At 47.1% G+C, this 14199-nt stretch overlaps 1 protein-coding gene across 2 annotated transcripts in view; it reads right to left on the reverse strand.

Moving 5' to 3' along the window:
- The window catches only part of RMDN2 (regulator of microtubule dynamics 2), a 117130-nt gene extending 105678 nt beyond the window's left edge, over positions 1-11452 (reverse strand). For both annotated transcript variants that reach the window (XM_038752045.1, XM_038752037.1), the window contains exon 1: positions 11341-11452. The gene's annotated coding sequence lies outside the window, so the exon portion shown is untranslated. The remainder of the gene's footprint in view (positions 1-11340) is intronic.
- Positions 11453-14199: the final 2747 nt, after the last annotated feature.

Below are 14199 nucleotides of genomic sequence, written 5' to 3' on the forward strand. Positions count from 1 at the left end.
CAACATACAGAGACGGTCCCTACCCAACAGTGGGCTCACAGTCTAGAACCTCTGCCGCTTGTTTGCTGGGTGACCTTGGGCAAGTCACTCAACTCCTCTGTGCCTCAGTTACCTCATCTGTAAAACAGGGATTAAGACTGCGAGCCCCCCGTGGGGCAACCTGATCACCTTGCATCTACTCCAGCATTTAGAACAGGGCTTGGCACATAGTAAGCGCTTAACGAACACCATCATTATTATTATTATTACTGTCGTAAGCAGCGTGGCTCAGTGGAAAAAGCCCGGGCTTTGGAGTCAGCGGTCATGGGTTCAAATCCCGGCTCTGCCACATGTCTGCTGTGTGACCCTGGGCAAGTCACTTCACTTCCCTGAGCCTCAGTTACCTCATCTGTAGAATGGGGATTAAGACTGTGAGCCCTACGTGGGACAACTTGATCATCTTGTAACCTCCCAAGCGCTTAGAACAGTGCTTTGCACATAGTAAGCGCTTAACAAATGCCATCGTTATTATTATTATTGTCTCTCCAGACTGTGAGCCCGTTGTCGGGTAGGGATTTTCTCGATCTGTTGCCGAATTTTGCCCCCTTTTCCTCTGCTCCTCTTCCCCTCCCCATCGCCCCTTACTCCCTTCCCCCCCGACAGCACCGGTGTATATTTGTACACGTTTATTACTCTATTTACTTTGTTAATGATGTATATATCTATAATTCCATTTATCTATTTTGATGCTCTTGATGCCCATCTTCTCGCTTTGTTTTGTTGTCTGTCTCCCCCTTCTAGACTGTGAGCCCCTTGGTGGATAGGGTTTCATCATCATCAATCGTATTTATTGAGCGCTTACTGTGTGCAGAGCACTGGACTAAGCGCTTGGGAAGGACAATTTGGCAACATATAGAGACGGTCCCTACCCAACAGTGGGCTCACAGTCAAAAAGGGGGAGACAGAGAACAAAACCAAACATACTAACAAAATAAAATAAATAGAATAGATATGTACAAGTAAAATAAATAGATAAATAGAGTAATAAATATGTACAAACATATATACATATATACAGGTGCTGTGGGGAAGGGAAGGAGGTTGCCAAATTGTCCTTTCCAAGCACTTAGTCCAGTGCTCTGCACCCAGTAAGCGCTCAATTCATTCATTCATTCATTCAATCATATTTATTGAGCGCTTACTGGGTGCAGAGCACTGTACTAAGCGCTTGGGAAGTCCAAGTTAGCAACATATAGAGACGGTCCCTACCCAACAGTGGGCTCACAGTCTAAAAGTATATATGACTGAATGAATGAAATGCTGAATTGTGTACTTTCTAAGTGCTCAGCCTAGTGCTCTGCACACAGTAAGCACTCAATAGGATTGAATGAAAGAATGAATTGCTGAATTGTCCTTTCCATCATCATCATCAATCGTATTTATTGAGCGCTTACTGTGTGCAGAGCACTGTACCAAGCGTTTGGGAAGTACAAGTTGGCAACACATAGAGACAGTCCCTACCCAACAGTGGGCTCACAGTCTAAAAGCACTTAGCCCAGCGCTCTGCACACAGTAAGCGCTCAATAAATATGATTGAATGAAAGAATGAATTGCTGAATTGTCCTTTCCAAGCATTTACCCAGCGCTCCACAAACAGTGAGCGCTCAATAAATACAATTGAATAAGTGAATTGTGGTCATTCATTCATTCAACTGCATTTATTGAGCGCTTACTGTGTGCAGAGCACTGGACTAGGTGCTTGGGAAGTACAAGTCGGCAACATACAGCGCTCGCCCAAGCGCTCTGCACACAGTAAGCACTCAATAAATACGATGGAATGAATGAATGAATGAATCGTCCTTCCCCAGAGCTCAGTCCAGTGCTCCTTACCCAGTAAGTGCTCAATAAATAGGATGGAATGAATTGTCCTTTCCAAGCGCTTAGTTCAGTGCTCTGCACATAGTAAGTGCTCAACAAGTGATTGAATGAATGAAGTGTGCTCTCCCCAGTGCTCTGCACCCAGTAAGCGCTCAATAAATACGATGGAATGAATGAATGAACTGTCCTCTCCCAAGCGCTCAGTCCAGTGCTCCGCACCCAGTAAGCGCTCAATAGGATGGAATGAATGAATGAATGAATGAATTGTCCTTCCCAAGCGCTTAGTCCAGTGCTCCACACCCAGTAAGCGTTCAATAAATATGATGGAATGAATGAATTGTGCTCTCCCCAGCGCTCTGCACCCAGTAAGTGCTCAATAAATAGGATGGAATGAATGAATGAACTGCCAATCAATCAATCATATTTATTGAGCGCTTACTGTGTGCAGAGCACTGTACTAAGCGCTTGGGAAGTACAAGTTGGCAACATATAGAGACGGTCCCTACCCAACAGTGGGCCCACAGTTTAAAAGGGGGAGACAGAGAACAAAACCAAACATACTAACAAAATAAAATAAATAGAATAGATAGGTACAAGTAAAATAAACAAATAGAGTAATAAATATGTACAAACATCTATCCATATATACAGGTGCTGTGGGGAAGGGAAGGAGGTAAGATGGGGGGGATGGAGAGGGGGATGAGGGGGAGAGGAAGGAAGGGGCTCAGTCTGGGAAGGCCTCCTGGAGGAGGTGAGCTCTCAGTAGGGCCTTGTCCTCTCCCCAGTGCTCAGTCCAGTGCTCCGCACCACGTAAGCGCTCAGTAAATAGGATGGAATGAATGAATTGTCCTTCCCAAGTGCTTAGTCCAGTGCTCCACACCCAGTAAGCGCTCAGTAGGATGGAATGAATGCATGAATGACTGAATTGTCCTTCCCAAGCACTTAGTCCAGTGCTCCGCAGCCAATAGGTGCTCAATAAATACGATGCAATGAAGGAATTGTGCTCTCCCCAGGGCTCTGCACCCAGTAAGCGCTCAATCATCATCATCAATCGTATTTATTGAGCGCTTACTGTGTGCAGAGCACCGTACTAAGCGCTTGGGAAGTACAAATTGGCAACATATAGAGACAGTCCCTACCCAACAGTGGGCTCACAGTCTAGAAGGGGGAGACAAAACCAAACATACTAACAAAATAAAATAAATAGAATAGATATGTACAAGTAAAATAAATAGAGTAATAAATATGTACAAACATATATCCATATATACAGGTGCTGTGGGGAAGGGAAGGAAGGGAAGGAGGTAAGATGGGGGGATGCAGAGGGGGACGAGGGGGAGAGGATAAATAATAATCAATAATAAATAAATAAATAATCAATAATCAATAAATAGGATGGAATGAATGAATGAACTGTCCTCTCCCCAGCGCTCAATAAATAGGATGGAATGAATGAATGAATTGTCCTTCCCCAGCGCTTAGTCCAGTGCTCCGCCCCCAGTCAGCGCTCAATAAATAGGATGGAATGAATTGTGCTCTCCCCAGTGCTCCGCACCCAGTAAGCGCTCAATAAATACGATGGAATGAATGAATGAACTACCCTCTCCCAAGCGCTCAGTCCAGTGCTCTGCACCCAGTAAGCGCTCAATAAATAGGATGGAATGAATGAATGAATTTCCTTCCCAAGCGCTCAGTCCAGTGCTCTGCCCCCAGTCAGCGCTCAGTAAATAGGATGGAATGAATGAATTGTGCTCTCCCCAGCGCTCCGCACCCAGTAAGCGCTCAATAAATAGGATGGAATGAATGAATAAACTGTCCTCTCCCCAGCGCTCAGTCCAGTGCTCCGCACCCAGTAAGCGCTCAATAAATAGGATGGAATGAATGACTGAATTGTCCTTCCCCAGCGCTTAGTCCAGTGCTCTGCACCCAGTAAGCACTCAATAAATAGGATGGAATGAATTGTGCTCTCCCCAGCGCTCTGCACCCAGTAAGCGCTCAATAAATAGGATGGAATGAATGAATGAACTGTCCTCTCCCCAGCGCTCAGTCCAGTGCTCCACACCCAGTAAGTGCTCAATAAATAGGATGGAATGAATGAATTGTCATTCCCAAGCGCTTAGTCCAGTGCTCCGCACGCAATCAGCGCTCAATAAATAGGATGGAATGAATGAATTGTGCTCTCCCCAGTGCTGCACAACCAGTAAGTGCTCAATAAATAGGATGGAATGAATGAATTGTCCTCTCCCCAGCGCTCAGTCCAGTGCTCCGCACCCAATAAGCGCTCAATAGGATGGAATGAATGAATTGTCCTTCCCAAGCGCTTAGTCCAGTGCTCCGCACCCAGTAAGCGCTCAATAAATAGGATGGAATGAATGAATTGTGCTCTCCCCAGGGCTCTGCACCCAGCAAGCGCTCAATAAGTAGGATGGAATGAATGAATGAACTGTCCTCTCCCCAGTGCTCAATAAATAGGATGGAATGAATGAATGAATTGTCCTTCCCCAGCGCTTAGTCCAGTGCTCCGCCCCCAGTCAGCGCTCAATAAATAGGATGGAATGAATTGTGCTCTACCCAGTGCTCCGCACCCAGTAAGCGCTCAATAAATACGATGGAATGAATGAATGAACTACCCTCTCCCAAGCGCTCAGTCCAGTGCTCCGCACCCCATAAGCGCTCAATAAGTAGGATGGAATGACTGAATTGTCCTTCCCCAGCGCTTAGTCCAGTGCTCCGCACCCAGTAAGTGTTCAATAGGATGGAATGAATGAATGAATTGTCCTTTCCAAGCACTTAGTCCAGTGCTCTGCACATAGTAAGCGCTCAACAAATGATTGAATGAATGAATTGTACTCTCCCCAGTGCCCTGCACCCAGTAAGCGCTCAATAAATAGGATGGAATGAATGAATTGTCATTCCCAAGCGCTTAGTCCAGCGCTCCTACCCCAGTAAGTGCTCAATAAATAGGATGGAATGAATGAATTGTGCTCTCCCCAGCGCTCCGCACCCAGTAAGCGCTCAATAAATACGATGGAATGAATGAATGAACTGTCCTCTCCCAAGCGCTCAGTCCAGTGCTCCGCACCCAGTAAGCGCTCAATAAGTAGGATGGAATGACTGAATTGTCCTTCCCCAGCGCTTAGTCCAGTGCTCCGCTCCCAGTCAGCGCTCAGTAAATAGGATGGAATGAATGAATTGTGCTCTCCCCAGGGCTCTGCACCCAGCAAGCGCTCAATAAGTAGGATGGGATGAATGAATGAACTGTCCTCTCCCCAGTGCTCAATAAATAGGATGGAATGAATGAATGAATTGTCCTGCCCCAGCGCTTAGTCCAGTGCTCCGCCCCCAGTCAGCGCTCAATAAATAGGATGGAATGAATTGTGCTCTACCCAGTGCTCCGCACCCAGTAAGCGCTCAATAAATACGATGGAATGAATGAATGAACTGTCCTCTCCCCAGCGCTCAGTCCAGTGCTCCACACCCAGTAAGCGCTCAATAGGATGGAATGAATGAATTGTCATTCCCAAGCACTTAGTACAGTGCTCCGCACCCAGTAAGTGTTCAATAGGATGGAATGAATGAATGAATTGTCCTTTCCAAGCACTTAGTCCAGTGCTCTGCACATAGTAAGCGCTCAACAAATGATTGAATGAATGAATTGTACTCTCCCCAGCGCCCTGCACCCACTAAGCGCTCAATAAATAGGATGGAATGAATGAACTGTCCTCTCCCAAGCGCTCAGTCCAGTGCTCCGCACCCAGTAAGCGCTCAATAGGATGGAATGAATGAATGAATAGTCCTTCCCAAGCGCTTAGTCCAGTGCTCCGCCCCCAGTCAGCGCTCAATAAATGGGATGGAATGAATGAATTGTGCTCTCCCCAGCGCTGCGCACCCAGTAAGCGCTCAATAAATAGGATGGAATGAATGAATGAACTGTTCTCTCCCAAGCGCTCAGTACAGTGCTCCGCACCCAGTAAGCGCTCAATAGGATGGAATGAATGACTGAATTGTCCTTCCTAAGAGCTTAGTCCAGTGCTCCGCACCCAGTAAGAGCTCAATAAATAGGATGGAATGAATTGTGCTCTCCCCAGTGCTCCGCACCCAGTAAGCGCTCAATAAATAGGATGGAATGAATGAATGAACTGTCCTCTCCCCAGTGCTCAATAAATAGGATGGAATGAATGAATGAATTGTCCTTCCCCAACGCTTAGTCCAGTGCTCCGCCCCCAGTCAGCGCTCAATAAATAGGATGGAATGAATTGTGCTCTCCCCAGTGCTCCGCACCCAGTAAGCGCTCAATAAATACGATGGAATGATTGAATGAACTGTCCTCTCCCCAGCGCTCAGTCCAGTGCTCCGCACCCAGTAAGCGCTCAATAAATAGGATGGAATGAATGAATGAATTTCCTTCCCAAGCGCTCAGTCCAGTGCTCTGCCCCCAGTCAGCGCTCAGTAAATAGGATGGAATGAATGAATTGTGCTCTCCCCAGCGCTCTGCACCCAGTGAGCGCTCAATAAATAGGATGGAATGAATGAATAAACTGTCCTCTCCCCAGCGCTCAGTCCAGTGCTCCGCACCCAGTAAGCGCTCAATAAATAGGATGGAATGAATGAATGAATTGTCCTTCCCCAGCGCTTAGTCCAGTGCTCTGCACCCAGTCAGCGCTCAATAAATAGGATGGAATGAATGAATTGTGCTCTCCCCAGCGCTCTGCACCCAGTGAGCGCTCAATAAATACGATGGAATGAATGAATGAACTGTCCTCTCCCCAGCGCTCAGTCCAGTGCTCCACACCCAGTAAGCGCTCAATAGGATGGAATGAATGAATTGTCATTCCCAAGCACTTAGTACAGTGCTCCGCACCCAGTAAGTGTTCAATAGGATGGAATGAATGAATGAATTGTCCTTTCCAAGCACTTAGTCCAGTGCTCTGCACATAGTAAGCGCTCAACAAATGATTGAATGAATGAATTGTACTCTCCCCAGTGCCCTGCACCCAGTAAGCGCTCAATAAATAGGATGGAATGGATGAATTGTCATTCCCAAGCGCTTAGTCCAGTGCTCCGCCCCCAGTCAGCGCTCAATAAATAGGATGGAATGAATTGTGCTCTCCCCAGCGCTCCGCACCCAGTAAGCGCTCAATAAATACGATGGAATGAATGAACTACCCTCTCCCAAGCGCTCAGTCCAGTGCTCTGCACCCAGTAAGCGCTCAACAAATAGGATGGAATGAATGAATGAATTTCCTTCCCAAGCGCTCAGTCCAGTGCTCTGCCCCCAGTCAGCGCTCAGTAAATAGGATGGAATGAATGAATTGTGCTCTCCCCAGCGCTCCGCACCCAGTAAGCGCTCAATAAATAGGATGGAATGAATGAACTGTCCTCTCCCCAGCGCTCAGTCCAGTGCTCCGCACCCAGTAAGCGCTCAATAGGATGGAATGAATGAATGAATCGTCCTTCCCAAGCGCTTAGTCCAGTGCTCCGCCCCCAGTCAGCGCTCAATAAATAGGATGGAATGAATGAATTGTGCTCTCCCCAGTGCTGCGCACCCAGTAAGCGCTCAATAAATAGGATGGAATGAATGAATGAACTGTTCTCTCCCAAGCGCTCAGTCCAGTGCTCCGCACCCAGTAAGCACTCAATAGGATGGAATGAATGAATGAATTGTCCTTCCTAAGCGCTTAGTCCAGTGCTCCGCCCCCAGTCAGCGCTCAGTAAATAGGATGGAATGAATGAATTGTGCTCTCCCCAGCGCTCCGCACCCAGTAAGCGCTCAATAAATAGGATGGGATGAATGAATGAACTGTCCTCTCCCCAGTGCTCAATAAATAGGATGGAATGAATGAATGAATGAATTGTCCTTCGCCCCCAGTCAGCGCTCAATAAAAAGGATGGAATGAATGAATTGTGCTCTCCCCAGCGCTCATTCATTCATTCAGCTGCATTTATTGAGCGCTTACTGTGTGCAGAGCACTGGACTAGGTGCTTGGGAAGGACAAGTCGGCAACGTATAGCGCTCGCCCAAGCGCTCTGCACCCAGTAAGCGCTCCATGAATACGATGGAATGAATGAATGAATTGTCCTTCCCCAGCGCTTAGTCCAGTGCTCTGCACCCAGTAAGTGCTCAACAAATGACTGAATGAATGAATGAATTGTGCTCTCCCCAGCGCTCTGCACCCAGTGAGCGCTCAATAAATAGGATGGGATGAATGAATGAACTGCCCTCTCCCCAGCGCTCAGTCCAGTGCTGCGCACCCAGTCAGCGCTCGATAAATAGGACGGAATGAATGAGTGTGTGTGGTGTGTGTGAGGGGAGCCGCGGGGACCCCGGAAGTGACGCTAGGGCTACCGCCCCCCATTCGGGGAGACCGGAAGTGACGTGGAAACCAGTTTGGTTCTGTTCTCTGTCTCCCCCTTTTAGACCGTGAGCCCACTGTTGGGTAGGGACCGTCTCTATGTGATGCCAACTTGTACTTCCCAAGCGCTTAGTACAGTGCTCTGCACATAGTAAGCGCTCAATAAATACGATTGATTGATTGATTGATTGACCGCCCTTCGGGACACCGGAAGTGACGCACGAGCCAACGCCCCCTCCCTTCGGAGAGGCCGGAAGTGACGCAGGCCCCCCCTCGCGACGAGGCTCCCGCAGACCGGCCCTCACTCACTCACTCATTCATCACTCATTCATTCATTCGTTCGTTCGTTCATTCATTCACTCACTCACATTCACTGAACGCTTACTGCGTGCAGAGCACTGGGCTAAGCGCTTGGAAGCAGCGTGGCTCTGGAAAGTGCGCGGGCTTGGGAGTCAGAGGTCATGGGTTCGAATCCCGCCTCCCCCACATGTCTGCTGTGTGACCTTGGGCAAGTCACTTCCCTTCTCTGGGCCTCAGTTCCCTCATCTGGAAAATGGGGATGAAGACTGAGCCCCACGTGGGACAACCTGCTCACCTTGTAACCTCTCCAGCGCTTAGAACAGTGCTTTGCACATAGTAAGCGCTTAACAAATGCCATTGTTATCATTATTATTATTCTCTGGGCCTCAGTTCCCCCATCTGTAAAATGGGGGTGAAGACTGTGAGCCCCCCGTGGGACAACCTCATCACCTTGTATCCACCCCAGCGCTTAGAACAATGCTTGGCACATAGTAAGCGCTTAACAAATACCATCATTATTATTATTATTGGAAACGACAATTCATTCATTCATACTATCTTGATGGAGCGCTGACTGTGCGCAGAGCACTGCACTAAGCGCTGGGGCAGGGCGATTCATTTATTCTCCACGATTGCGACGAATGAACTCATTCGGGGATGGACAGTCCATTCACTGTGATTCATTCATTCAATCGTATTTATTGAGCGCTTACTGTGTGCGGAGCACTGGACTAAGCGCTTGGGAAGTACAAGTTGGCAACATAGAGAGACGGTCCCTACCCAACAGTGGGCTCTCCCCCTCCTCCCCCTCTCCATCCCCCCCACCCGCCTTACCTCCTTCCCTTCCCCACAGCACCTGTATATATGTTTGTACGGATTTATTACTCTGTTTATTGATTTATTTTACTTGTACATATTTAATCTACTTATTTTATTTTGTTAATATGTTTTGTTTTGTTGTCTGTCTCCCCCTTCTAGACTGTGAGCCCACTGTTGGGTAGGGACCGTCTCTATGTGTTGCCAACTTGTGCTTCCCAAGCGCTTGGTACAGTGCTCTGCGCACAGTAAGCGCTCAATAAATACGATTGAATGAATGAATGAATGTATATATGTTTGTACGTATTTATTACTCTATTTTACTTGTACATATTTATTCTACTTATTTTATTTTGTCAATATGTTTGGTTTTGTTGTCTGTCTCCCCCTTCTAGACTGTGAGCCCGCTGTTGGGTAGGGACCGTCTCTATATGTTGCCAACTTGGACTTCCCAAGAGCTTAGTCCAGTGCTCTGCACACAGTAAGCGCTCAATAAATACGAATGAATGAATTAATGTATATGTTTGTACGTATTTATTACTCTATTTTACTTGTACATATTTATTCTACTTATTTTATTTTGTCAATATGTTTTGTTTTGTTGTCCGTCTCCCCCTTCTAGACTGTGAGCCCGCTGTTGGGTAGGGACTGTCACTATATGTTGCTGACTTGTACTTCCTAAGAGCTTAGCACAGTGCTCTGCACACAGTAAGCACTCAATAAATACGATGGGATGAGTGAATGAATGAATGAATAGAAGGGGGAGACAGAAAACAAAACATATTAACAAAATAAAATGAATAGAATAAATATGTACAAATAAAATAAATAGAGTAATAAATACGTGCAAACATATATACATATATACAGGTGCTGTGGGGAAGGGAAGGAGGTAAGGCAGGGGGGATGAGGAGGGAAAGAGGAATTGGGATGAAGGAATATGTTGCCAACTTGTACTTCCCAAGTGCGTAGTACAGTGCTCTGCACACAGTAAGCGTTCAATAAATACGATGGGATGAATGAATGAATAGAAGGGGGAGACAGAAAACAAAACATATTAACAAAATAAAATGAATAGAATAAATATGTACAAATAAAATAGAGTAATAAATACGTGCAAACATCTGTACATATATACAGGTGCTGTGGGGAAGGGGAGGAGGTAAGGCGGGGGGGATGAGGAGGGAGAGAGGAATTGGGATGAAGGAATATGTTGCCAACTTGTACTTCCCAAGCGCTTAGTACAGTGCTCTGCACCCAGTAAGCGCTCAATAAATACGATTGAATGAATGAATTAATGAACAGACGGGGGAGACAGAGAACAAAACAAAACATATTAACCAAATACAATGAATAGAATAAATATGTACAAGTAAAATAAATAGAGTAATAAATACGTGCAAACATCTATACAGGTGCTGTGGGGAAGGGAAGGAGGTAAGGCGGGGGGGATGAGGAGGGGGAGAGGAATTGGGATGAAGGCAAATCAATCGTATTTATTGAGCACTTACTGTGTGCACAGCACTGTACTAAGCGCTTGGGAAGTCCAAGTTGGCAACATATAGAGACGGTCCCTACCCAACAGTGGGCTCACAGCCTGAATGAATGACTGAATGAATGAATGAACAGAAGGGGGAGACAAAGAACAAAACATATTAACCAAATAAAATGAACAGGATAAATATGTACAAGTAAAATAAATAAATAGAGTAATCAATACGTGCAAACATCTATACAGGTGCTGTGGGGAAGGGAAGGAGGTAAGGCGGGGGGGATGGAGAGGGGGAGAGGAATTGGGATGAAGGACTATGTTGCCAACTTGTCCTTCCCAAGCGCTTAGTCCAGTGCTCCGCACCCAGTCGGCGCTCAATAAATACGATTCAATGAATGAATCGCATCCCTGGAGCGCTGAATGGGTGCGGAGCACTGGACTAAGCGCTGGGGAGAGGACAGTTCGGCAATAAAGAGGCCAGGCCCGCCCCCAATATGGCGCCCTCAGAGGACGGTCACTCACCCTGAGGGGAAGGAAGGGCCAGGGGAAGGACGAGGGGAAGAAGGGGGGCGGCCCCAATGGCCGGCGGGTGGGCGGCCACAACGTCACCTCCAGCACGAAGCCAGAAGCAGCACGACAGCCAACCCAAAGCCCGGGCCAGTTGGCAGCCATAAGCAGGGCGGCCTAGTGGGCAGCGCCTAGGCCCGGCCCTCCTTCCCCTCCCACCCCGGCCGCTCCGCCCACACTGTTGGGTAGGGACCGTCCATATCTGTTGCCAACTTGGACTTCCCAAGCGCTTAGTACGGTGCTCTGCACACAGTAAGCGCTCAATAAATACGATTGATTGATTGATAATGACTGATAAAATTTGGTTAATACGTTTGGTTTTGTTGTCTGCCCCCCCCCCCCCCCCTTCTAGACTGTGAACCCGCTTTTGGGGAGGGACCGTCTCCATATGTTGCCAACTTCGACTTCCCAAGCGCTTAGTACAGTGCTCTGCACACAGTAAGCGCCCAACAAATACGATTGCTTGATTGATTGATTGACAATAAATGATAAAATTTGGTTAATACGTTTGGTTTTGTTGTCTGCCCCCCCCCCCCCCCGCCCTTTTAGACTGTGAATCCGCTGTGGGGGAGGGACCGTCTCCATATGTTGCCAACTTGGACTTCCCAAGCGCTTAGTACAGTGCTCTGCACACAGTAAGCGCTCAATAAATATGATTGATTGATTGACAATGAATGATAAAATTTGGTTAATACGTTTGGTTTTGTTGTCTGCCCCCCCCCCCCCTTTTAGACTGTGAATCCGCTGTGGGGGAGGGACCGTCTCCATATGCTGCCAACTTGGACTTCCCAAGCGCTTAGTACAGTGCTCTGCACACAGTAAGAGCTCAATAAATACGATTGATTGATTGATTGACAATAAATGATAAAATTTGGTTAATTCGTTTGGTTTTGTTGTCTGCCCCCCACCCTCCCCGCTTCTAGGCTGTGAGCCCTCTGTGGGGGAGGGACCGTCTCCATATGTTGCCAACTTGGACTTCCCAAGCGCTTAGTACAGTGCTCTGCACACAGTAAGCGCTCAATAAATACGACTGAATGAGTGAATGAATGACTCCTAAGCCCGGGCTTTTCCACTGAGCGACACTGCTTCTCTTCCTCCCTTCAAAGCCCTATTGAGAGCTCACCTCCTCCAGGAGGCCTTCCCACACGGAGCCCCTTCCTTCCTCTCCCCCTCGTCCCCCTTTCCATCCCCCCCATCTTACCTCCTTCCCTTCCCCACAGCACCTGTATATATGTATATATGTTTGTACATATTTATTACTCTATTTTACTTGTACATATCTATTCTATTTATTTTATTTTGTTACTATGTTTGGTTTTGTTGTTTGTCTCCCCCTTCTAGACTGTGAGCCCACTGTGGGGGAGGGACCGTCTCCATATGTTGCCAACTTGGACTTCCCAAGCGCTTAGTACAGTGCTCTGCACACAGTAAGCGCTCAGTAAATACGATTGAATGAATGAATGAATGACTCCTAAGCCCGGGCTTTTCCACTGAGCCACACTGCTTCTCTTCCTCCCTTCAAAGCCCTACTGAGAGCTCACCTCCTCCAGGAGGCCTTCCCACACTGAGCCCCTTCCTTCCTCTCCCCCTCGTCCCCCTCTCCATCCTCCCCATCTTAACTCCTTCCCTTCCCCACAGCACCTGTATATATGTATATATGTTTGTACATATTTATTACTCTATTTAACTTGTACATATCTATTCTATTTATTTTATTTTGTTAGTATGTTTGGTTTTGTTCTCTGTCTCCCCTTTCTAGACTGTGAGCCCACTGTTGGGTAGGGACCGTCTTCATATGTTGCCAACTTGGACTTCCCAAGCGCTTAGTACAGTGCTCTGCACACAGTAAGCGCTCAGTAAATACGATTGAGTGAATGAATGAATGACTCCTAAGCCCGGGCTTTTCCACTGAGCTACACTGCTTCTCTAATGATAATAATAATAATAATAATGGTGCTTGTTAAGCACCTACTATGTGCCAAGCACTGTTCTAAGCACTGGGATTCATTCAATTGTATTTATTGAAAGCTTACTCTTCCAGGAGGCCTTCCCAGACTAAGCCCCCTCCTTCCTCTCCCTCTTCATCCCTCCCCCCCGCCGCCTTACCTCCTTCCCTTCCCCACAGCACCTGTGTATATGGATATATGTTTGTACGGATTTATTACTCTATTTATTTATTTTACTTGTACATTCATTCATTCAATCATATTTATTGAGTGCTTACTGTGTGCAGAGTACTGTACTAAGCGCTTGGGAAGTACAAATCAGCAACATATAGAGACGGTCCCTAAACAGAAACGGGCATATTTATTCTACTTATTTTGTTAATATGTTTTGTTTTGTTGTCTGTCTCCCCCATCTAGACTGTGAGCCCACTGTTGGGTAGGGACCGTCTCTATATGTTGCCGACTTGTACCTCCCAAGTGCTTAGTGCTGTGCTCAGTGCACAGTAAGCTCTCAATAAATACAACTTAATGAATGAATACTGTGTGCAGAGCACTGGACTAAGCATTTGGGAAGTACAAATCGGCAACATATGGAGATGGTCCCTACCCAATAACGGGCTCACAGTCTAGGAGGGATAGATACAAGGTGATTAGGTTGTCCCACATGGGGCTCACGGTCTTCATCCCCATTTGACAGATGAGGGAACTGAGGCACAGAGAAGTCAAGCGACTTGCCCCAAATCACCCAGCTGACACGTGGCGGGGTCCGGATTAGAACCCACAACCTCTGACTCCCAAGCCCGGGCTCTTTCCACTGAGCCATGCTGCTTCTCCTGACCCAAGCTATCTCTCTTCCTCCCTTCAAGGC

Source organism: Tachyglossus aculeatus, chromosome 1 (genome assembly GCF_015852505.1).
Source record: "Tachyglossus aculeatus isolate mTacAcu1 chromosome 1, mTacAcu1.pri, whole genome shotgun sequence".
Classification (NCBI taxonomy): Eukaryota; Metazoa; Chordata; class Mammalia; order Monotremata; family Tachyglossidae; genus Tachyglossus; species Tachyglossus aculeatus.